The sequence below is a fragment of the Cetorhinus maximus genome, chromosome 28 (genome assembly GCF_964194155.1).
Source record: "Cetorhinus maximus chromosome 28, sCetMax3.hap1.1, whole genome shotgun sequence".
Classification (NCBI taxonomy): domain Eukaryota; kingdom Metazoa; phylum Chordata; class Chondrichthyes; order Lamniformes; family Cetorhinidae; genus Cetorhinus; species Cetorhinus maximus.
In genome coordinates this window covers 2,010,510-2,036,833 of record NC_135906.1, presented here as the reverse complement: position 1 = coordinate 2,036,833, position 26,324 = coordinate 2,010,510, and the positions used below count along the sequence as shown (strand labels likewise).

Genomic DNA, 26,324 nt, shown 5'->3' with positions numbered 1-26,324 from the left:
AGGATCCGGGCATAAGAGGAGTGACGATCCCAGGCAGTGGAGGCACTCAGGTAAAAGCCTCCCTGTACATGGACGATGTCGTCGTCTTCTGCTCGGATCCGCTGTCGGTGCGCAGACTGATCCACATTTGCGACCAGTTCGAACTGGCCTCGGGAGCCAAGGTAAATCGTGGGAAGAGCGAGGCCATGTTCTTTGGGAACTGGGCTGACCGATCCTTTGTCCCCTTCACTGTCAGGGCTGACGGCCTGAAGGTGCTGGGGATATGGTTCGGAGGGACCAGGGCATGCGTTAGAAACTGGAAGGAGCGAGTGTCTATGGTGAAAAGGAAACTGGGCATGTGGGAGCGACGCTCCCTCTCCATTGCGGGTAAGAACCTGGTCATCAGGTGTGAGGCACTCTCGCTGTTGCTGTACGTGGCGCAGGTCTGGCCCATTCCACACTCCTGCGTGGTGGCGATCACTCGAGCCATCTTCCGCTTTATCTGGAGGTCGAAAATGGATCGTGTCCGCAGAGACGCGATGTACAAGCCTCTAGATAAAGGGGAAAAAAACGTGCCCAACATCGCCCTCATACTGATGGCCACCTTTGTGTGTGGCTGCATCAAGCGGTGCGTAGACCCTCAGTACGCAAACACCAAGTGTCACTACGTGCTGAGGTTCTACCTGTCCCCGGTGTTGCGAAGGATGGGTCTGGCCACGCTGCCGCGGAACGCTCCAAGTAGTTGGACCGTGCCGTACCACCTGTCCCTGGTGGAAAAATTGATGCAGAAAAACACCTTTGACCACAAGTCCATCAGGCAGTGGTCAGCACGTAACGTCTTAGAGGCCCTGAGGGAAAAGGAGAGGGTGGACCCTGTGGGATGGTTCCCCGAGCAGACTGTCAAAGTCAGGAGTCTCACCCCCTTGGCATGTTGCCCTCGAGGTGGCTGTGGTCGGTATGAGACCGTTGTTCACATCCTTGTAGTTGGTGCCTTTGCAAAGAAGATCTGGAGAGAGATGCAGTGGTTGCTGTCGAGGTTCATCCCGAGCAGTTCTGTGACACAGGACTCTGTGCTCTACGGGCTGTTCCCAGCGACACACACCGAGACAGACATCAACTGCAGCTGGAGGATCATCAACTCGGTGAAAGACGCGCTTTGGTCTGCCCGAAACTTGTTGGTCTTCCAGCGCAAAGAGTTGTCCCCGACCGAGTGTTGCGGACTGGCACATTCCAAGGCCGAGGACTACGTGCTGAGGGACGCACTAAAGCTTGGGGCAGCTGCTGCAAAAGCGCAATGGGGAAGGGCCGCTGTCTAAGACCTTTCTGCCACAGCGCACCGAGAGACTGGGAACTGTTTAGAGCCCCTCGGGCTGTACAGCTCAAAGTGAAAGCCTGTAAATGATTGTAATATTGTTTGTACTGATGCACCTGGTGATACATTTTGTTAAAGTTGAACCGGATTGTACCCTTGTAATGGTGTTTTTGAAATAGTTTGGAATGTGGTTGAAGATATTTTATGAATAAAGTATATTTTTGCAAAAAAAAAAGGTTCTCCCAGGACGATGCTAGCCCATTGCACTTCGGGTGTGCTGACGCCTGCGATGTCCCCAAATGCGGGATACTCGACTGTAAAATTTGTGGTAGTGGGGGACTGCGTTTGCGCTCTCCCCGATTCACAATTCAAAAAATAGATTTCATCATATCTTTCATTTTCTCTTCTATTTCCTGTCAGCAACCTTTTCTGAAAAAAGAAATATATAACCCCCAATGTGTGCTCTTCAAAATCTATACTGTACTGGTTATTTAGCTTTTTCTTTCCTCCTCGCAAATATTATCCAACCCCCATTCTTTTCCTCCCTGTCATTATCAGCCGACAATTATTCCATCTATGCATCATTTTCGCCAGACCGTTTGTTTCGTGGCCGCCAAATTACTCGCGCCATTTTTAACCCCGCGTTTGCCCACTCAAAAATCTCTCTCAAACAACCCCCATCTAACACCCAACCCACCATCACAACAGTCCCCGCACTCCCAGCACCGCCCCACCCCCTATCTATCTGGACGTCTGTATAAATACAAACTCATATCAGCTATTAACTCATATGCATTCACCATTTAAAACATGTAGCAGCGACCCCTCACTATTTCAAACATGAACAAGCACCCTGTCCCCATGTTCATTCTAATTATCCCCCTCCGAAACGAACAGCAGCCTCCCTCCCCCTCTGTATAATCTCCCCCTTGATCAGCCCCCTCTGTCACTCCTACCTTCTGAAACTCCTGCCCCCTCTCCCCATGTGTAAAGTCTTTCCCTGCCCCTTCTGCAGCTCACTTGCCCTGCTGTAGGCCCATCAATTCACCTGTGATTATTCCTTGAAGGCTTAAATAGCGCAAAGCGAAGAAATAAACAGAAAGAAAACTGGAGAAAGGCAGATAGAAACCTAAACCCTCAGTAAAATGACCACCGGGAATCCCGTTTAACCGTCAGAATGATCGCACAGCCCAAAATACACGCATTGTCCCTGAATTATAACAAGATTTTAGGCAGCTTCACTTTAGGACTTTTCATTTCCTCTTGTGGGGCTCCTGTTCCTCACACACTGGAGGCTAACATGTAAGTTTTGGATTGCAAGGCTGGGCTACTTTAACCCCAGGATTTTCTTTTTGAAACTCCAGGCCCGCAGTCCAACAGGAACTGGTTAACCGGAGCCACCGAAAACCAGGGTCCCGGAGAGGAAATTAAATCTCAGGGTAAGAAACGGACACAAACTCACGTGGGCCCATGGGGCACGGCCTTGGAGAAGGTCTCAGGAAACTCCTGAAGAAGAAGAGTCCTTGTCCCAGTCTGGATCTTCAGATTGCAGGTTTCAAAATAAAAATTCTTTGAGGGGTGGGGGAGAAAATTAATTCCATTAAAACAGAGAGCAAAGAACATTTTCAAACAAAATAACGCAAGAGCCAATGATTCACTCTCAGTTACAACTCAGCAACATCCAAATACAAACAAGTCAAAGAGTTATAAAGCAGATTGAGACAGAGGGAACACACACGCACATTAAACCAGAGTGGGGACTAGCTCCGCACTCTGGAGGCGGTTTTCGGATTGGGTTCCTAGCCAGGTATATCCTGAATGAGCAGTTTGCAGACTCCACCCCTGGCATGTTGGGATGTCTCTCAATCTGCTCCCCAGGAGGCCTGTCCATTGATATGTTAATCCCAGGGCAGGACAACTTTCTGATTCTTCCTGTCCTTTGACGTGTTCATCCCAGGAAAACAATGTTTCAGCCATTTTCTGGTTAAGGTTAAAACTTTAACTCATCTTGTCGGGAATGTCACTGCAGTTCGAAATATCAAACACTAAACCCCCAACACAAGACTGTGCAAAGCATGTGGATTGTTACTGAGATTCCGTCTGTGATTTTTAGTGATGTCAGTGTGGATTGTGTAATCTGTGTGTGTGTGAGTGTTGCTGGTCCCATAATGTAACGCAAATGTCTCCTCGCAGCCTCTCAGTACGCCACTCATGGTCTCCTGGTACTTTTTGGATTGTCTGGAGAAGACATTGAAAGAATTAGAGTTAAACAATGCTAACACTAGCTGCACTGCGACGAGTATATGAGAGCTTATTCTTATCCAGGGGTGTATGTCCGCATTCAGCCCCCATTCCCACACTTGCTCCCACCATGTCGGATCTCTCAAGTGCTCTTCCATATCATTGATTAGCCTTTTAAACACCGCCTGTAACACGTAATGCTGATTCCTCACCTTTCGTAAGACACCTTTCAACTTTGTCAGACTTTCGGGAAGGTTGGGAATTGGGGCCTGCTTAGGTTCGTCATAGTGTTCCAGGGCATGGTGGAGTGTGTCGGAGGGGTTGACTGAGACCTGACCCCTTTGTTGGACGTACATCATTCACGCGTGTCTGATAGTAACTGGGAGCCGGGGTTCCCTTGTATCCTGAGCGGGTGTGATGGTTTTCTCTGTGGGTAATTTCTAATATACAACCCTCCGTTCGGTTGTACCCGCATTTGTCCAGCACCCCCCCCCGTTCCAACTGGATGGGAGCTAATTGTGAGGCTACCTTTCCTCCTGCACCCGCTCAGTGATTCCCCGTGTATGCCCTCATTCTTGCATATGGCATGCATATCTATGGGGTAGTACCGGAGGGAGTCATTGTCTCAGATTAACCCAATGTTCTCCACTTGGTACTGAGGGTGTGGGCCCGTGTCTGCTGTGACTGAGGGGATTGCCCATACCTATCACGTTCATTTGGTTTGAGGTGCACTTCTGAATCACCGCATACACCCTGGTCACTCCTTTCAATGTACATGCGTCGATGACGCCTGGGTTCTTGTCCATCCCCCACAACCGGGCACTGTTGATCCAGCCCGGTACCTCCCCACTTTGGATCTGGCCCAGATTGTGTCTTAATTGCCCGATCATCCACCGGCCGTAAGCTGGCTTTTTTGGGTGCTGTCCTCTTGTCGTTCCTCCCTTTCTGTTAATTGGCTGGTGGCTTTAGCATGGGTCTCTATAACGTGTACGCTTTCCAATACAGATGCCACACTCTTGCCCCCTAGGGCCGCTGCCGTTTCACCACCCCTCGCTACTCTTATGAGCAAGCTGCCTCATGATCCCTTTAAGATTCGTGACCTCGGAGTTGATTCCTTGAATGTCGAGAGAGTTTACCAGGGAAGTCCCTGTGTTCACCCTTGTCAGTACATTGTTAACTAACTCTCTCTTCTGGTGGTGCCCTGAATCTAGTGGCTCCCGTGGCGTCGGCCGCCTGATTAATCACAGCCTTACTCAGTAATTTGTACAGTTTTCGTAGGGGCGCTTGGTTTCTGCAATACTCTGGCAGTCGCATACCTGCCAGGTTCACAATTACCTGTACAATTTCATGTTTAACATTATCATACAAGAGTTCACCGTCCGTATACAGTACCAGTCCATTCTGTGGCCCAGGGGTCATGTCTGGGCAAGATAGTCTCTGTGGTGTCGTCGTGTCCTGTGATAGCAGGGTGGTGTCGGTCCGGGGGTCCGCCGTTGCAGTCAACTCTCCGTGTTTGGCCCTCAAGATCCAATGCCAGGTATCTGTCATTCCCAAGTCTTCCTCCCCGGGACAGTGACCCCAGTTGTTGTTCTCCTGGGGTGTGAAGGTAAATTGCGAAAAATCTCTCACACACTGTAGCTTTCTCCTTTACGTCCCTCCTTGTGCACAGCCCACGGTGACCCTCCCCGTAGTTGAGGATTCCCCCTTTTGTCTTTCAGATGGCCGGTCCTCCAGATCGGGAATGAATCCTAAACCACTTGGCCTACACAGTACGGACTGCTCGTTGCCCGTTTTCCCCCCGCTGCCTGGTAATTTAGTCTTTCTTACTTACATCATACCTTTTCAGTTGCGACCAGTGTTTCCACCTAGCTTTTCCCTTCATATCGGCGCAGGCACGTGAATAATTCCGTACGGTCCAGTCCATTTTGGGGCAAAACCTGGTTGGCTAGGGGTGATTTGAACAAACACCATGTCTCCGACCTCAGCCGGTGGTGACGCGGGTCCCCCTTTTGTCCTCTCTTCTAAATCCCTGATAGCCTGTTGGTCCTTCACTTCCTGTTGTAATTCCTTTAGCTGTCCATCCAATTGCTTAATATCGTTTTTAATTTTATCTCTGATGGGTCCCATATCCTCACTTCCGGTGGCTCTGCCCTCTGGCAAGCGCATCGCCCTCCCGGTCAGCAACTCATAAAGGTGTTTATCTTAAATCCAGCATTTTTCAGTGTCCTTATGACTATCAGAGGAGAGCTCCGATGTGGCCCCTTTCCGATTCTGACGCTATTAGGATATCATCTGCATATTATAAGATTGTACTGTTGTTAGACTCTACGTCGCACGGACTCAGCTTCTCACTCGTGACCCGATGGAAGATGTTGGGGCTGTTGTGGAATCCCTGTGGGAGCCTCGCCCATGTTCACCGTCTCCCTCCCACTGTGAAAGCGAATTTATCTTGGGATTCCTGGTCCAGTGGTATCGACCAAAATCCATTGGCTACATCTAACACTGTAAATATTTTATGTTCGGGTTTTTACAATTAAAGCACACCTCGGGTTTAGGAACGGCTGCTGCAGTGGCCACCATTTCAGTGGGGTCTGTAACCTCACTGCCGACACCTTTATCTTAGTTTTCCCTATGTGGTTATCTACCCCGGTGGCCCATCTTCCTCGATCATATGTGTTCTTGTCTACTAGCCCGGGCCCGGTGTCTAGGATCGCCTGGTGGGCCCGGTGTCTAGGATCGCCTGGTGGGCCCGGTGTTTAGGATCGCCTGGTGGGCCCAGGCCTGGTGTTTAGGATTGCCTGGTGGGCCAGGCTAAGGCCATCCTTGTACAATTGCATAATCTGTACATCGTCTCGGTTCAGCGCAGCACCTACAACCCTGTAGTTACAATATGCCTCAAACCTCCGATTGCCATATTCATGGGCACTCTCGCCCTTTTCTTGTTTTACTCCAGTCACTGTATTCCAATTAACTGGGGCTTGCCCTAAGTCTTGTGCCATTTCTGCTCTAAAGGCTCGGAAATCAGCTTGCTGCTGTGCCTGGTCTGCCTGGTTGTCCGGGCACCAGGGGCACATGCTCTATCTTAATTGGGGCCACGGGTTACGGGGGTGGTGATTCCCAACCCGCTTCCCGTTGTTCCTCATATCCTGCTGCTTGTTCCACCAGCCCGTTCCAATCTACATTATCTGCGTATTGTGCAGCTACTGGTGGCTGTGGTAAAGCTGCCGAAACTGACATGAGATTTTTTGCCTGGACCAGCTCTTCATTTTGGGATTTGTTGGCCAACATTCGATTTACTTTCTTACTTAACTCTACGTGTTGTCTTAACATTAGGATCCAGGCTTCATCATCTTTGTCTTTTTTCTGATTATCCCACCATTTTCTCTGATCAGCGGGTGAGTCAAATGGGTTCCAATTGTTCTTTATCATTTTGCCTATCGATTTCTTATTTTTGTCAGCTCAATGCTGTGTCAAGGATCCCTCTGGTCCCCACTCGAGTTTGTCACCACTGGCCATCTCTGGGTAAGACGGTCGGGGTATAGTTGTTGTCAGCGGTATGGTTCTTACCCTGGGTCCTTTCTGACCGAACTCGTTACTTGCGGCTAATACCGGATGTAATTATAACAATCTATAAGACAAGCGAACTACCCCACCCTTACCACCCCTTGAACTATTGCCTGGAGCCCAGGTTTCTGATACGTGGGGCGCCTGACGGTTCCTGGATCGGGACGGAGTCGGATTTAGTATGAATAAAAATGAATTCACACTGACTCATCCCATTTCCCCGTCGGTGTCCTGCATCCTTCGGGCCCTGCTCGCAGCACCAATTGAAAGGTCCGAGGAATACTCTGGGACAAAATTTCAACACTCGGAGTCCAGATGCAATATTCAAGTGGTTCCTTTATTACACATGCAGGGAGAAAATGCTGGGAAATTCGGGCGCTTCTCCACCGAGGTTGAAATGAGCACAGTTTATATATCTTTTACTATCAGTTACAACTTAATGGTATTCGTTAGACAAAGGCCACAGCACAATGACTCCCCCGGTGGGCTGATAATTGTGTTCTTGTACAGTAATTGCAGTGCAGGGACTGGGCATTGTCCTTTTGAAGATTGCTATCAGACGGTGCGAAATGGGCTTCCCCATCTCTTGATTGAGTTATCCCGTGTCCCCGCCCGTGTGTCTCCCATTTCCTAACTGCAAATTTACAGCTGAGCCCTTTGTACAAGTTTATAGCTTTCATGTAAGGCTGTGACTGTTTGTGTATGCTTTGGTGCCTTAGCTGCTGGTCCTGGCTAGTACTTTAAAATAAATCCAAATTTTCTGCATCTTCAACGTCGATGTCCTTTTGAAGTTCAAGACTATGCTCATCACAGTTGACAACATTTTGAATCTTTGTATCAACTGCAAATGTTGAAGTCGTGCCCTGCAAACCACAGTCTAGAGCATTAATATATATCAGAAAGAGCAAGGGCCCCACAACTGACCCCTGAGGAACCCCACTACAAACCTTCCTCCAATCTGGAAAACAACCATTTATCACTACTGTTTCCTGTCACTCAACCAATTTCTTATCCAAGTGCCTACTTTCCCTTTTATTCCAGGAGCTAGAATTTTGCTCACAAGTCTGTTGTGTGGCACTGTCTCAAATGCCTTTTGAAAATCCATATACACCACATCAACAGCATTTCCTTCATCAGCCTTCTCTGTTACCTCCGCAAAACTCCAAGTTAGTTCAACATGATTTTCCCTTGATGAAGCCATGCTGACTTTCCTTAATTATCCTGCACTTGTCTAGGTGATTATTGATTTTATCCGGTACTATAGTTTCCAGAAGTTTCCCTACCACTGAGGTCAAACTGACTGGTCTGTAGTTGCCAGCTTTATCCTTGCAACCCTTTTTGAACAAGGGTGTAACATTCACAATTCTCCAGTCCTCTGGCACCTCGCCGGTGTCTAAGGAAGACTGGAAGACTCGGATGCATCTCATCCGGTCCTGGTACCTTATCTGTTTTAAGTAAAGATAGCCTTTCCAACACCACCTTCCTATCAATTGTAAATTCTTCTACTGTACCAGTTACCTCCTCTCTCACCTCGGCCTGGGTAGCATCGTCTTCCTTTGTAAAGACAGACGTTACTTGTTCAATACCTCCACTATTTCTCCAGCCTCCACGTGCAAGTCCCGTTTGTTGTCCCTAATCCGCCCTACCCTTTCTTTTACCAACCTTTCTTTTTATATACATGTTGATAGAAGACCTTGAAATTCCCTTTTATGTTCGCTGGAAGCTTCTTTTCAGGCTCTCTCCTTGCTTTTCTTATTAGTTTCTTCACTTCCCTTTTGGTCTTTCTATATTTAGCCTGATTGTCGATTGTAGTTTCCACCTGACATATGTGCACTCCTTCCATTTCAACCTCACCTCCATCTCTCATCATCCAGGGGCGTTCTGGATTTATTTGTCCGACCTTTCCCTGCAAGGGAATATACCTTGACATTGTCTACAATACTTTCTCTCTGAACATGGTCCATTGTTCAGCCACTGTCTTTTCCGCCAACATTCGATTCCAACTCACTTGACTCAGGTGCATTGTCATCTCATCGAAGTTGTCTTTCCCCCAATTAATTATCCCTGCTCTGGATTGTTCTCTGTCCTTTTCCATGGGCAATCTAAACCTTATGATACAATGATCACCGTCCCCTCGAGGCTCTCCCAGTGATATTTGACCACTTGGGCCAACTCATTGCCCAGAAGCAGGTCCAGCAGTGCCTGCCCTCTGGTTGGATTGGAAAGATGCTGCCGCCGAAAATGATCTTAAGCACATTCCAGGAACTCTGGCCCCTCTTGTCCCTTTGCACTATTCCTATCCCAGTGTGAATTTGAATAGTTGAAGTCCCCCATTACGATTACTCTATAATTCTTGCACCTCTATGAAATTACTTTGCAAATTTCTCTCTCCACATCCCTTCCACTAGTTGGCGATCTATATACTACACTGATCAATGTCATTGCAACTTTTTCATTCCTTAGCTCTAGCCAGAGAGATCCTGTCCTTGACCCCTCTGGGACATCCTCTCTTTCCAGTACTGTAAAGCCACCTTTAACCAATATCGCCGCTCCCATCCACCCCCGGCCGTTTCCCCCCTTTCCTGTCTCTCCCAAACACCGAGAATATTTAATGCCCAGTCCTGCCCTTCTTTGAGCCAAACCTGTCGCATCGTGGCCCTGCCTGCTGTTTTGGGAACTCTGGCCATCATGTCAGGGTTAGGTTCCCCTCTGGAACTGGTGCTTTCCCCTCTGGATAGCTAGCTGTGTGCCTGCCGTCAGCATTGCTGACCTGGGCTTGTGGATTACTGGATGTCAGCTTTGCCTCAGCTCCTACATCTGGTTCATCTGCTGCTTATGCCTTTGTCACCAGAATCCTTTTCGACACATGGAGAATTTGTGCCACACAGTACTGCTTCTGGCAGCTGGAGATTCGCACGGTTTCCCTTCTCGGCAATGACAGTGTACAGCTTGGGGTAAAATGGTGTATCCGTTCTCCCTCAGATTCTTTTGTCTCAGCAGTATTTGATCAGACTGTCTCGTGCCCCCCCACCGCCCGCCTTCAGTGGTCTCCATAAAGCTTTGCAGCAGCCTCTGCATTTTTTCAGCATCATGATCTCAGACCTCCTGATCTACACTGATCTCCCTCAGCTCTGGCATCTTGCTGTTGCTTTGTATCCAAGTAGCAGCTCAGCTGGTCTCTTCCTGTTGTGTGTGTCTGTGTGGAGTTGTTCAGTACATGGCCACTAAGTTTTTTCAGGGTTTTAACCTCCAAATCCACTCACCCAATATTAGTTTGTTCTTTTGAGACTTTAACCATTCAGGCAACAGAACACAATCTAGTAATGTAACTCAGGAACGTTTATTAAGCACCAAAAATAAGAATTAACCAATTAGGCAGTGAATTTACTGACTTAATACAGTTTTTACTTCTCCATTCAAGCTAGGCTCACTTGCTCTCTCTCTCTCCCGTCTCTCTCCCCCTCCCCCCTCTCTTTCTCCCTCTCTCTCCCCCTCCCCCCTCTCTCTCTCCCCCTCCTTCCCCCTTTCCCTCTCTCTCCCCCTCCCCCCCTCTCTCTCTCTCTTTCTCCCTCTCTCTCCCCCTCCCCCCTCTCTCTCTCCCTCTCTCTCCCCCTCCTTCCCCCTCTCCCTCTCTCTCCCCCTCCCCCCTCTCTCTCTCTCCCGTCTCTCTCCCCCTCCCCCCTCTCTCCCTCTCTCTCTCTCTCCCCCTCCACCCCTCTCTCTCACTCCCCCTCCCCCCCTCTCTCTCTCTCCCCCTCCCCCCACCTTTTCTCTATCAGTTCTGTGGTCTACTGCTCCCAGTTCAATCTTCAAATTCATAGTGCCTGACAGCTTAAAGCTGGTGCTTTTAACTCTTTCCAAAGTACAACCCATGTGCATGATGAGTTCTATTTTTGGATTATGTTAGGAGAGTGTGGTGCCCAACACTACTGATTAACATTTAGACTCATTCACCTAAATGTTACAAATTAATTTTTAAAATAGTGAAAGTGCAAATTGGTACATAGCGTCATAGAAATTACAAAGTTACAGAAAGTACAAACAGTCTACACAAATGCATATATCAGTGCATAGAGATTACTGCTGTATTAAACTTAAGGTAACAAGGTTACCTTGAGGTCACCCCACCAGCCTCTGCATTCGAAGGATCATCCTGCGCCATTTCCGCCAACTCCAGCATGATGCCACCACCAAACACATCTTCCCTTCACCCCCCCGGTGGCATTCCGCAGGGATCGTTCCCTCCGAGACACCCTGATCCACTCCTCCATCAGCCCCAACACCTCAACCCCCTCCCACAGCACCTTCCCATGCATCCGCAGAAGGTGCAACACCTGTCCCTTTACTTCCCCTCTCCTCACCGTCCAAGGGCCCATACACTCCTTTCAAGTGAAGCAGCATTTCACTTGCACTTCCCTCAATTTAGTCTACTGCATTCACTTCTCCCAATGGGAGAGACCAAACGCAGACTGGGTGACAGCTTGGAGGAACACCTCCGGCCTGTCTGCAAGTATGACCCAGACCTCCCTGTCGCTTGCCATTTCAACACTCCACCCTGCTCTCATGCCCGTCCTTGGCTTGCTGCATTGTTCCAGTGAAGCTCAACGCAAACTGGAGGAACAGCACCTCATCTTCCGACCAGGTACTTTACAGCCTTCCGGACTGAATATTGAGTTCAACAACTTTAGATCATGAACTCTCTCCTCCATCCCCACCCCCTTTCCGATTCCCCTTTTTCCAGTAATTTATATGTATTTTTCTTTTCCCACCTATTTCTATTATTTTTCAATGTATTTCCATCCATTGTTTTATCTCTACCTTTTAGCCTATTTCGATCCCTTCCCCCCACCCCACCCCCACTAGGGCTATCTGTACCTTGCTCGTCCTGCTTTCTACCCTTAATGTCACCATTAGCACATTTCTTAGCTAATATCACCACCGTGAACACCTCTTTGGCCTTTTGTCTATGACATCTTTTGGCAATCTCCACCTATCACTGGTCCTTTATCCAGCTCTACCTGTCCCACCTCCCCTTAAACCAGCTTATATTTCACTTCTTTTCTATTTTTTCTTAGTTCTGGTGAAGAGTCATACAGACTTGAAACGTTAACTGTGCTCCTCTCCGCAGATGCTGTCAGACCTGCTGAGTTCCTCCAGGTATTTTTGTTTTTGTTTTGGATTTCCAGCATCTGCAATTTTTTGCTTTTATCTTAAGGTAACAAGGTACAGGTACAAGATATAGACTAATATATCACAGGTTCATAAAGAATAAAAGTCACAGGAACTACACAGCTACAAAAACCGATTACAGAACTTCACTAAATTTACAGAGACGAGGATGGTTATATATTTACAACACTCCCAGTTTAAAAAGACTAAGCTGGTTCTGATTAATTGTTTAGAACCTTGCAGTTGTTTTACTTCACACAATAAACCTTTTAAATTTCTTCATTTAAATTTTGAAATGCAATCTGAATTTCAATTGCTAGGAAGCACAATGACGCTACATTCTAATCGAATCAACATTGACTGACTTCAGAGCACTGGCTTGGGGCCGTGTGGTGTGTCCACTCGATCAAGTGTGGATCTGACTTTTAACAAGGGCCTAGTCATGTGATGCACTAATGTCCTGTATTGACTACAATTCAGCAAAGTCATGTTGGGTTAATTGATGAACATACTTCGATTGGTTGATCACTAAACATAACTGAACTACAAGCTAATTATTAAAGCTAAACTTTCTACAAATCCCCACCCTGAGGATAAAAGGCTTCAGCATTTGATGGCTCACATAACAATTCTGTCCCTGCTTTTTGGAGCAGCCCAGCTCAAATCAGTTGTGCCTCTCTGAAGTCTCCGGGTGAGGTGTTTGTTTTTTTAATTGATGGGATGTGGGTGTCGCTGGCTCGGCCAACATTTATTGCCCATCCCTAATCGCGTTTAGCTGGACTTTTCACAAACCTTCACTCCCTCCACCACCGATGCACAGTAGCAGCAGTGTGTACCATCCCCAAGATGCACTGCAAAAATTCACCAAGGCTCCTTGTACTGCACCTTCCAAACCCACCACCGCTACCACCTAGAAGGAGAAGGGTAGCAGACACATGGAATCACCACCACCTGGAAGCTCCCATTCAAGCCCCTCACCATCCTGACTGGGAAATATATCACCTTTCCTTCACTGTCACTGGGTCAAAACCCTGGAACTCCCTCCCTAACAGTGCTATGGATGCACCTACACCACATAGACTGAAGCAGTTCAAGAAGGCAGCTCACCATCACCTTCTCAAGGGTAACTAGGGATGGGCAATAGATGCTGGTCTAGGCAGTGATGTCCACACCCACGAATAAGTCTTCACCCCTTTGTAGTGCCAGGTTAGGCCGCATTCACTGAGCTACGATGATCTGTGAGACCCTCTGGGGATTGGACTGGAGCGTTCTGCCAGATCTGTCGAGGCTTCAGAATCGCATCTTCAAGATGCCAATATTCTCCTCTACCAACGTGCAGGTAGCGGTATGAGGCTCACTAACTTAACTGTTTAATTGATGTCTAGATGTCTTCTAGAATTCTTATCTGCCTGTGCTTGGTACAAGTTAATTTTAAAAAATGGTGAAAGTACAGAGTGACACGTTGCCTTACAGAAATTACAAAGTTACAGAAGGTACATACAGTCTACAGAAATACATATAGGCCAGACTTTTCACCTGGGCGGGCGTGCGCCCGACTTGAACAAGTGTAAAATGACGGGCGATGGCGGCGGGCGAGTGTCCTGGTGTCATCGCGCACTCGTGCGATATTTCGCTCGGCGGACCCACGCAGAAGTCGGAGCCGCGCCTGCCATTGATAAAGAGGCCAGTTAAGGCCCTTAGCAACTCAGCTGATGCTGATTGAATGTTCCCCGTGCGACTTGTCAGTCCTTGCACAGGCAGGTGGGCAGCCCACAATTCGCTAAACCTCATCCACGTGCGGCATAAGAAGGGTCAGCAGCATTGTCGATGTGAGTAGTGAGGAGTTTTGGAGATAACTTGCTGCTGGTGGCTTATTGGTACTTGTCAGCTGAATCTCTGATCGGGGCTTCATTCAGAGCATTTCCACACGTCATTCCAGGACTCGTTGGTGTCTTCCAGGCCCCCTGAGGATTCGGATCGTGTGGACCCTTCCAGGTATCAGACAGCCTTGTGGTCTCTGCTGGAGGCACCTCCTCTGAGGAGGGAGGGGCAGAAGGGGGAGGAGGCCAAGTGTCCCAATGCAGGTCCAGGGGAGTGACCTGCGGGAGGAGAGTTGCAGGCACAAGGGGCGCAGGGCCAGCAGGTAGTCCAAGGCACAAGGGGCCGCAGAAGATGCCACTATCCTGCTGCCAGGGTTTACAGGCAGTGATGTAGCTACTTCAATATGTCTGAGGTGCAATGCTGAAGGTGGCTCCATCGTTCCAGCGAGACTGTGACCTCCATTTGTCAGATGATCGGGCCTGAGATGACCTCCGACTGCGTGGATGGACACTTCATGCCAGTGGCTCTGAAGGTCACTGTGGCCTTCAATGTCTATGCCTCTGGCTCTTTCCAGGGCTCAGTGGAGCATCTGTGTGGAGCCTCCCAATCAGCTGTCCACAGTTGTGTCAAGCTGGTGACAGAAGCTCTGTTCAGGCGGGTATTGACTTCACTCATTTCCGTAAGACGAGGCCAGCCAGGCTGAGCGAGCCAGAGGCTTTGCAGCGATTACTGGGATGCCCTCCCATCCTGGGTGCAAGTGGGTAAGCCGGATGCCTTCGTCAACAGGAAGGGATTCCCCTCCATGAACGTGCAGATAGTGTGTGACCATAGGATGCAGATTCTGCAAGTCTATGCAAGGTACCCAGGCAGACCCCATGTCACTTACATCCTGAGACACTCCCAGGCGTCAAGGCTATTCAGTGCTACAGCCCATCTGGATTGATGGCTCCTGGGAGACTAGTGCTATCCCCTGAAAAGGTGGCTCATGATGCCTCTCCGTCATCCAAGAGCAGCAATACAACAGGAGCCAAGCCTCCAAAGGGGGGTGGTAAGAGAGGACCAAAAGACTTCAGAAGATGCGCTTCCGATGCCTGGACCGTTCGGGGGAGCACTACAATAACCCCCCAGAGCGGGTGTCACTGATAGTGCTTGCATGCTACGCTCTCCACAATCTGGCAATGGCAAAGGGGGACCCACTGGAGGAAGAGGATCTTGACACAGCTCCATAGGCCACAGATGATGAATCCCGGAGTGAGTCCGAAGAGGAGCACAGTGAGGAAAATGCTGAGGGTGTGGAGGGAGACTCAGTAACGTCTATGGAGGCAGGGATGCCTTGATCCAACGCTCCTTCAGCTAGGCTGCCAAATAAGAACTACCACCTCATGCCAGGGCTGCCACCTCCATCCTGGATCACAGAAATCACCCTTTCCTTGGGCCCCAAGATAGACGCAGTGCCTGTGCAATAAAGTTTTGAGCCACCCACATCCAGCATTACATACCGGCGTACCCTGCACCTACAAAATAAATGAAACAGACACACGCCAATAACACAAAAGCAAATATAATTTAATGTTGGAAGTCACATAGTATTGAAGGGAACAATATCCGCTGTTGGTGGTCACACCATTAAAACAAGATAAACAAAACAGGGAACAATAGATGACCGGTGACCAGTCCCTCTTGTTCTTAAGGTGCTTTAAACTTGCGTTTACGGGTGCTCTCCCCTCACTGGCACCGACATTGGAGACAGCCTGCTGACTCTGCTGTCCTGTTGGCCTTGATGATCTTGGTGTCATCCTCTGGCCAGTGGAGCCTGTGCTGGCCCCGCCTGGGAGGGAGCGGCCAGTGCCACGGCTGGCATCGTCCCAGTCATCGCAGCCTCATCAAATGTGACAGTCACTGGCAGAGGGATGGAGGAGCTGCTGCCATCATCCAGAGCGCCCTGAGAGGAGCCCGCAGAGACAACAAGAAGGTCGTGATCCAACGTGAGGTCGCTGTGCACCTCCCTGCTTGCTGCTGATGGATGGGCAGCTAGCTGGGATACTGGGTGCCTCATCCACTTCCCACACTGACACTGACCACTTGAGGTTAGCGTCTGTGTGAGGGCTTGCAGGCCTGAGCGCAACCCCAGGAACCCCTGATTCTGTCCCTGGAGCAGCCTCTCCATGAGACTCACCACTCTCCTCATGGAGGCGGCAGTGCGCTCAACCATGAGGGTCAACGCAGTGCCGCTGCTGCACCGGAACTCTTCCACAATGGAGACCACGGCACACATTCCCTCATTTATCCCCGCCAGATCCTTCCGCATATCCCACTCTCTGCCTCTGCCTGCACCTCAAGCGAGTGTGAAGCACAGTCACCACATGGTCCCATTGCGGAGTCCGAGTAAAGAGTGGCTCCACCGTGAGGATTCTCAACTGTGGCTGGTCTCCCTTCTCCTCAAACACCTTCAGGAACTGGGCACAGGCAGCAACATTCTTGAAGGTCACATTGAAGTATCCAGCGCTGGGCAAGTCCTGCAGACAGTAGGTCTCAGCAGCTTCAATTCCACAGGATTCCAAAAGGACTCTTTTAATGAAGAAGGCTCAGCCAATGGGTGTCCCTCCTTCGCTGTCCTTCACTGCCTCCCTAACGCTGGTTTGGGGCTTGACTGGTTGCAGCCATCACTCCTGTTCGGCACTGAAGCCTCTTCAAAGGAGGACAAACAACCACAGAAGAGCCTCCAATACCAAAGGGCAAAAAGGCCAAAAGCTTTGCTGAAAAGAAATGATACCCACAAAAACTACATTTGCACATATGCAGAAGCAACATGATCATGGTCTCTCCCTGCCAGGTATCAGCCCGAAGGACTTGCTCAGTTTCTCCAGCATTTTCATTTTTTACTCCCAATCATTTTATGATCGGCTGCCCATCTGGGCTTGAATGTGACATATTAAAGTGATAAGGACAGTGGGTGAAGGGGAGGTTACATCGCGCTGCCCAGTAACAGGAGGTGGTGGGTGGGTGTTGCTCGGGGTTGACTCTGGGGCTCCTGTTAGACTGAAACTTTATTAAACCAAACAATATCTTTTATATTCCAATTCAAACCAGTTAAAGTTAACAAAAGGCCAAAGTCTGTTCCCACTGGTGGACAATCATAGATTTGGAAATTAAAATGCATGTTGTTTATTTCACATCACTGTTCACTGTGTTTTGAATATCACCTCAAATCTTGTTTCTAACAACACTAATAATAATTTTGGAGATAAAAAGTAAAGATATTTGCCTTTTACCAAAAGAATCACCATGATCTTTCCAATCACTGGTGAGAAACGAACATTGGAATTACTGGATGGAAAGAAGACTTGGGGCAGAATTTTTTGCACCGGCGTTCGGGCGCATGCCCAACACGCTCGAGCGTAAGGTGACGCGCGAAGACCTTGGGCGAGCGTCCCAACGTCATCGCACACTCACGGATAGTTCAGTCAGCGGGCACGCATGGGAGTCAGAGCCGCTCCCGCCATTAATTAAGAGGCCAGTTAAGGCCCTTAAGCCAAGTGACACCGATTTAACGTTGCCAGTGCAAGTTTGCGCTCATCGCTCGGGCAGCCGACCATTCGCAAACCTCATCCACGGGCGGGATAATAAGGGTCAGCAGCATTTCCAGTGTGAGTAATGAGGGGTTTTGGCAATAGTTTGTTGCTGGTTGCTTATCGGTACTTGGCAGCTTCATCTCTGTTCAGGGCTTCATTTCAGGACTCACTGGTGTCTCCCAGGCCCCCTGACGATTTTGATCGTGTGGCCCCTTCTAGGTATCAGACAGCCTCCTGTTACCTTGGTCATGGGGATTGTGGTCTCCGCTGGGCAGCATCTCCTCTGAGGAGGAAGAGAGGGGCAGAAGGGGGAGGAGGCCAGGTGTCCCAATGCAGCTTCCAGGGGAGTGACCTGCGGGAGGAGAGTTGCAGGCACAAGGGGCGCAGGGCCAGCAGGTAGTCCAAGGCAGAAGGGGCTGCAGGTGCCGCCACTATCCTGCTGCCAGGGTTTACAGGCTGCGATGCAGCTACCTCAATATATCCAAGGTGCAATGCTGAAGGACCTGCAGATCTGACTGTGGGTGGACACCCCATGCCAGTGTCTCTGAAGGTCACTGTGGCCCTCAACTTCTATCCATTGGCTCTTTCCAGGGCTCAGTGGGAGATCTATGTGGAGCCTCCCAATCAGCTGTCCACAGTTGTGTCAAGCTAGTGACAGAAGCTCTGTTCAGGCGGGTATTGACTGTCATTCATTTCTGTATGGATGAGGGTAGCCAGGCTGAGTGAGGCAGAGGCTTCGCAGTGATTGGTGGATGCCCCCATGTCCAGGGTGCCATCCACTGACACACATGTGGCCATCAAGGTGCCAGTGGGTAAGCCGGGAGCCTTCGTCAACAGGAAGGGATCTCACTCCATGAACGTGCAGATAGTGTGTGACCATAAGATGCAGATTCTGCAAGTCTGTGCAAGGTACCCAGGCAGCTCCCGTGACCCGTACACCCTGAGACTCTCCCAGGCGCCGCGGCTTTTCAGTGCTCCAGCCCGGCTGGATAGATGGCTGCTGGGTGACAAGGGCTATCCGTTGAAAAGGTGGCTCATGACTCCTCTCCGTCACCCAAGAACAGAGGCCGAACAGCATTACAACAGGAGCCACACTTCCACAAGGGTGGAGGGGATAGAGAAGACCATATCTTCAGAAGATGCGCTTCCAATGCCTGGACTGTTCAGGGGGAGTACCACAATAACCCCACTAGAGCGGGTGTCACTGATAGTGCTTGCACGCTGCACCCTCCACAATCTGGCAATGGCAAGGCGGGACCCACTGGAGGAAGAGGATCTTGAGGGAGCTCCACAGGCCACATATGATGAATCCCGTAGTGAGTCAGAATAGGAGCGCAGTGAGGAGAACGCTGAGGGTGTGGAGGGAGACCTCTCTAATCTCCGGTGTGGCAGGCACACCAGGGATGCCTTGATCCAACGCTCCTTCAGCTAGGCTGCCAAATAAGAACTACCACCACATGCCAGGGCTGCCACCTCCATCCTGGATCACAGAAATCACCCTTTCCCTGGTCCCCAAGATACACTCAGTGCCTGTGCAATAAAGTTTCGAGCCACCCACATCCAGCATTACATACCGGCGTACCCTGCACCTACAAAATAAATGAAACAGACTCACGCCAATAACACAAAAGCAAATCTAGTCTGATGTTGGAACTCACATGGCTTTGAAGGGAACAATATCCGCTGTTGGTGGTCACACCATTAAGTAAAGAAAAACAAAAAGAGAAACAAAAGATCACCCATGACCAGTCCCTCTTGTGCTTAAGGTGCTTTAAACTAATGTTTACAGCTGCTATGCCTAGGTGCTCCCCACTCGCTGGCACCGACATTGGAGACAGCCTGCTGACTCTGCTGTCCTGTTGGCCTTGATGATCTTGGTGTCATCCTCTGGCCAGTGGAGCCTGTGCTGGCCCCGCCTGGGAGGGAGCGGCCAGTGCCACGGCTGGCATCGTCCCAGTCATCGCAGCCTCATCAAATGTGACAGTCACTGGCAGAGGGATGGAGGAGCTGCTGCCATCATCCAGAGCGCCCTGAGAGGAGCCCGCAGAGACAACAAGAAGGTCGTGATCCAACGTGAGGTCGCTGTGCACCTCCCTGCTTGCTGCTGATGGATGGGCAGCTAGCTGGGATACTGGGTGCCTCATCCACTTCCCACACTGACACTGACCACTTGAGGTTAGCGTCTGTGTGAGGGCTTGCAGGCCTGAGCGCAACCCCAGGAACCCCTGATTCTGTCCCTGGAGCAGCCTCTCCATGAGAGTCGCCACTCTCTCAATGGAGGAGGAAGTGCGTTCGGCCATGAGGGTCAACACAGTGCTGATGCTCCACAGGGACTCCTCCATACTGGAGACCATGGCACGAATACCCTCGTGTATCTCCGCCAGATCCTCCCGCACATCCCGTTGGACATCCAGCATCTGTCGCCTAATGGACAACTCCAGAGACTCATCATCAGCCCTGAGCACTCTCTGCCTCTGCCTACACCTCAAGCGAGTGTGAAGTGCCTTCACCAATGTGCACTGAGATACTATCTGCCGAACTGATGCCCACCGAGGTGCTGGTATCTGCGCTGGTGTCTGGTTCAGAGAGTGGGTGTGGCGGATGTGCTTGGGGAGCATGGTGGTCCTCTGGGGTCAGGTATAGCTCCTGGGGGTTGTGTGCTTCGCTGCTTGGTGGCAGACCTAGGGGAGAATGAGGACAAGTCATTAGTTTAATGCATGCCAGGCACCCTGGTGAGACAATGGCGATGTGCATCATGGTGCCATCATCATTCAGTGGCCTATGGAGACTCCAGTCTGGAGGCTACCATGAATAATGAGACTACATGTTTGCACCATCCGACACTCTCACCTCAGTGCACTGCACTCTTACCTTCACCTGGCACTCCCAGCCTCTCCATGGCTGGTTAATTGAGATGCGTGGCACCTCTCAAGCTCCAAGTCCTCCTGCTCATTGTGGGAGAGGCTGAGAAGGTGTGGGGGTCCTCCGCCTGTCCGTGACCTCTCAATATTGTTATAGGATATCTTTTCCTGAAAGGACAGAGGAGCATTGATTGGTCCACTCTCTCCCTGCAGCACCATTGCAGCCTGGCCAACCCCACCTGAGGAGCACCTCACAGGGCTCATCCGAGTTGGGGGCCTCATGCCGCAAGGCACTCAGTCCAAGCAGCCAGGACTCAGCCCCTGGGACAGCTCCGGTGTCGTAGACAGTTGGCAGTCACACTGTAAAACCCCTGAGCTCCACGAGGAGACGGCCAGCCCTTAACATTTCACCACACTGACCCATGCCAACATGGTACTCGCCCTTCCTGAGCGCAGCAGGTCATTAAACCACATCGTGGCTGCTCACCCGGGCTGCCACCTCCTCCCATGCCCTCTTGCTGAGGTGCAGTGGCCTCCTCCTCCTATCTCTGGGGATAAGGGTGTCCCTCCTGGCAGCCACCCCCTCCAGGAGGACGACGAGGCACTCGTCCGAAAAACAGGGTACCGAGTGACCAGCCGACCTCCTCTCCCGCCTGGTCTCTGCATCCTCGTTTGCAGCCATGTCCTTGCAGCAACTCTGACCCGGGCAGCCTCCCTGGCGCTGCCTGCGTCGTTCTTGAACTGGCTGCCGGGTCGCCATTGGACCCAGCGGCCAACAGGCCCCCGCCTGCCCCTTCTCAAACATTTCTGCAGCTGGCGTTCACGCTGGGGGGACAGTTAAGGCCTTAATTGGTCCGCACAGTGTGAAATCGTGGTCACAGCCCGCTCGTGGGCAGTGGTCCATTTCCCAGCCGCTCCCGCTCACCCTGCAAATCCTGCCCAACGTGGGCAAAATTCTGCCCTTAAGGTTCATCCAGTTCACCACCTGTGGTAGTTGCATGATAGGATGTTGATGGAGTTGTTCACTAATCACAGCGATCAAACTCTTATCAATTTGTCTCCAACAGGCCCAGGTATAAGGTGAGCAAAACTCCCAGGCCAGAATTTTGAGCTCGGTGTGCAGGCGCCCGCCCGACATGCCCGACTGTGATATAAAGCGAGTTGACCTCAGCCGAGCGCACTCTCAGCATATTTTGCTAGGTGGGTGCACGATGGGGTTGGAGGCGCACCGTCCATTAATTAACTGGCCAGTTAAGGCCCTTGAGACACTGAGTGTCCCGGACTTTACGTAGCCCGTGCGATTTTCAGGCTACCGCATGGGCTAAATGTGCTGGCGTGCAGGCCACATTGACAAAAACCTCATCCACGAGTGGGGTAAGAGGGGTCAGAGAGCTTGTAAATGTGAGTAGTTTGTAGTTTAGGATATAACTTGCTGCTGGTTGCTTGTGTGAATAAGGCATCTTCATTTCGCTTCAGAAGTGCTTTGACAGAAATAAGAGGCTTCAGTTCAGGACTCAGTTTTGTTTTCCAGGCTCCCGGAGGATTCATAACATTTGAGGCCTTCCAGGTATCAGACAGCCTTGGCTTACCCTGCGAAAAGGGATTGTGATCTCCGCTGGAGGCCCCTATTCTGAAGAGGAAGAGAGGGGTAGAAGAGGGAGGAGACCAAGTGTCCCTATTCAGCCTCCAGGCTGACCTGTGGGAGGAGAGGCACAGGCACATGGGTGCGGGGCCAACAGGACGTCCGAGGCAGAAGGGACCGCAGAAGATGCCACTAACCTGCTGCCAGGGTTTAAAGACGGCGATGCAGCTACTCAATATGCCTGAGGTGCAATGCCAAAGGAGGCTCCGTGTCTCAAGGGAGACAGTGACCTCCACCTGTCAGATGATCGGCCCTGAGATCCGTTCCAACTGTGTGGGTGGACACCCCATGCCAGTGGCACTGAAGGTCACTGTGGCCCTCAACTTCTATGCCCTCCGGTATAGAAGGGGTCAGTGGGTGATCTATGTGGAGTCCCCCAGTCAGCTGTCCACAGTTGTGTCAAGCTGGTGGATGCTCTGTTCAGGCGGGTACTGTACTTTATTCACTACCGTACGGACGAGGCCAGTCAGGCAGAGCGAGCCAGAGGCTTTGCAGTGATTGTTGAGTTCCCCCACGTCCAGGGTGCAATCGACTGCACACGAGTGGCCATCAAGGCACCAGCGGGTGAGCCGGGAGCCTTCGTCAACAGGAAGGGATTCCACTCCATGAACGTGCAGATAGTGTGTGACCATAGGATGCAGATTCTGCAAGTCTGTGCAAGGTACCCAGGAGGCTCCCATGACCCGTACACCCCGAGACTCTCCCAGGCGCCGCAGCTCTTCAGTGCTCCAGCCCGGCTGGATGGATGGCTGCTGGGTGACAAGGGCTATCCCCTCAGAAGGTGGCTCATGACGCCTCTCCGCCATCCAGGAAGAGAGGCTGAGCAGCAGTACAATAGGAGTCATGGCACCACAAGGGCGGTGATAGAGACAACCATCGGTCTTCTCAAGATGCACTTCCGATGCCTGGACCGTCCAGGGGGCACACTCCAGTACCCCCCAGATCGTGTGTCACTGATAGTGGTTGCATGCTGGACTCTCCACAACCTGGCATCGGAAAGGGGGGAATCAGTGGAGGATGATGTTGCCACAGCTGCTCTGGCAGCAGACAGTGAGTCCAGTCGTGAGTCCGAGGACGAACACGGTCAGGAGAACGCTGAAGAGATAGATGCCGACCTGGGCAACCTCCAGGGAAGCAGGGACACTCGGGAGGCTTTGATCTACTGTTCCTTCAGCTCGCCTACCACACATGAACCACCACCACATGGCAGGGCTGGAGGCTCCATACTCAATACCTGAGAGCAATAGTTGCTTGGTCAGCAACATGCACTATGTGCCATTTCAATAAAGCTCAGTGACAAACAGTCACTCATAACATCATGGATTCCCCTTCACCTGCAGAACTAATGAAGCACCCAGAGGCTTGTTGAGAACCAACCCATTTAATGCTTTACAGCTTGGCATACAGAAATTAAACTAAATGAAAATGTGTTCCACACCAGCACCAACTTAACAGGAACTTAAAAGCGGGACAAAAGAAAACGACTAGTGTTAAGCCCGTGTTGTGCATAAAGTGCTTTACATTTACACTGGCGGGTGCTACGTCTTGGTGCTCCCCCCTCGTTGACACTGGCATTGCAGACAGCCTGCTCACTCTGCTGTCCTGTTGGCCTTGATGACCTTGGTGGGCATCCTCTGGCCATGGAGCCTATGCTGTCCCTGCCTGGGAGGGAGTGGCCAGTGCCATGGCTGGCATCTCCCCAGTTGCCGTAGCCTCACCAGACGCCACGGTCACTGGCAGAGGGGTAGAGGAGCTGCTGCTCACGGAGTCTCCCAGAGCGGCCTGAGAGGAGCTCGCAGAGACGACAGGCAGTTGGTGCGCCACCGTCAGGTCACTTTGGACCTCCCTGCTCACCACTGATGGATAGTCGCCTAGCTGGGATACTGGGTACCAATCCATCTCCCACACTGACGGTGACCACCTGAGGTCATTGCCGGTCATTGAGGGCTTGCAGGTCTGAGCGCATCCCCAGGAAGCCCTGGTTGTTCTCCTGGAGGAGCCTCTCCATGAGAGCTGCCACTCTCTCTATGGAGGAGGCAGCGCACTCGGCCATGAGGGTCGTTGCATTGCTCATGCTCCGTATGGACTCCTCCACAACGTAGACCATGGCACGCATTCCCTCATGTATCTCCGTCAGATCCTCCCACACAACCTGCTGGACTTCCAGCATCTGCTGTCTCAGGGACGACACCAGAGGCTCATCAGCAGCCACTGACTGAGCATGTTTCTGGTCCCCAGCCGTCCTCCAACTGCCAGCGCTCTGGACGTGCTCTGCCTCCGCCTACACCTCAAGCAAGTATGAAGTGCCCTCACCGCTGTGCACCGAGTTTCTAGCTGACAATCTTATTCTCACTGAGGTGCTGGTATCTGCGCTGGTGCCTGCCTGGCTGAGAGGGTGTGGCGCTGGTGCCTGCCTGGCTGAGAGGGTGTGGCGCTGGTGCCTGCCTGGCTGAGAGGGTGTGGCGCTGGTGCCTGCCTGGCTGAGAGGGTGTGGCGCTGGTGCCTGCCTGGCTGAGAGGGTGTGGCGCTGGTGCCTGCCTGGCTGAGAGGGTGTGGCACTGGTGCCTGCCTGGCTGAGAGGGTGTGGCGCTGGTGCCTGCCTGGCTGAGAGGGTGTGGCGCTGGTGCCTGCCTGGCTGAGAGGGTGTGGCGCTGGTGCCTGCCTGGCTGAGAGGGTGTGGCGCTGGTGCCTGCCTGGCTGAGAGGGTGTGGCGCTGGTGCCTGCCTGGCTGAGAGGGTGTGGCGCTGGTGCCTGCCTGGCTGAGAGGGTGTGGCACTGGTGCCTGCCTGGCTGAGAGGGTGTGGCGCTGGTGCCTGCCTGGCTGAGAGGGTGTGGCGCTGGTGCCTGCCTGGCTGAGAGGGTGTGGCGCTGGTACGTTCATATCATCTGTGTCTCAGGGGTCAGCGGCGGTCCCTCAGGCTCCTGAGACCGGGCGTGCTCTGGTGAGGCTGAAAGGGAAAACCAGGACATTTGATTAGTTGAAGTAGTTACACTGTTAATGTGCATGCCTGGCACCCGGATCAGGATGCGCTCGTCTTTCCATTATCAATGGGAATCCCATGTTGGAGGCTGAAATCAATACATAGCAGATGACCGAACTCAGTGGCTGCCTGCACCGTTTTTGAATAGGCCGCCGGGTCGCCATTGGACCCGGCAGTCATTGGCCTCCTGCCGCTGCCCGCCCCTTGCTGCAGATATCAGGAGGCACGAATTACGCTGGGCGGGCTGTAATTGGCCCGCCCACGTAAAATCGCGGTGTGCAACCGATGGTTTTAGGGTTCCTGCTTCGATACCAATCTGGGCTACAAATTCCAAATGCCCACCACCCTCTGGGTGACACAGTTATTCCTAATATCCCTTCGAACCCTTCTTCCAAGCATCTTAAATCTGTGCCTCCTGCTAATTGACCTCTCCACTGGGGTAAACAGGGCATCTTGTCCTCTCTATCTCGGCCCCTCATAATTTTGTACACCTCAATTAGGTCACCCCTTAGCCTCCTCTGTTCTAAGGAAAACAACCCCAGCCTACCCGGTCTCTCCTCATAGCTGCAATTTTCATGCCCGGGCAGCATTCTTGTAAATCACCTCTGCACTTTCTCCAGAGCAATTATGTCCTTCCTGTAATCTGGTGACCAGAACTGTGCACAAAATTCCAGCTGTGGCCTAACCAGCGCTATATACAGTTCCCTCATTACATCCCTGCTTTTATATTCAATACCTTGTCAAATAAAAGACAGCATTCCATATGCTTTCTTGAGCACCTTATCCACCTGTCCTGCCACCTTCAGGGACCTCTGGACATGCATTCCAAGGACTCTCAATTCCTCAACCCCTCTCAATATCCTCCCATTTATTGAGTATTCCCTTGCTTTGTTTGCTCTCCCCAAATGCATTACCTCAGACATTTCCGATCGAACCCCATTTGCTACTTTTCTGCGCACTCGGCCAAACCATTGATATCTTCACAAATCATGACATGGACAATTTTTGTGACATGGGCAAATTTCCCAACTATGCCTCCCACATTTAAGTCCAAATCATTAATACACACCACAAACAGCAAGGGGCCCAATACTGAGCCCTGTGGAACACCGCTGGAAAGAGCTTTCCTTTCGCTAAAACATTTGTCGACCATTACCATTCGTTTCTTGTCATTGAGCCAAT

General features: G+C 51.1%; 1 non-coding gene across 1 annotated transcript; it reads left to right on the top strand.

Annotated features, from left to right (window-relative positions):
* Positions 1 to 1,488: 1,488 nt before the first annotated feature.
* On the top strand, positions 1,489 to 1,651 carry LOC144669186 (U1 spliceosomal RNA). Its single transcript, XR_013573622.1, has one exon. It is a non-coding gene; the product is annotated as a U1 spliceosomal RNA (small nuclear RNA).
* Positions 1,652 to 26,324: the final 24,673 nt, after the last annotated feature.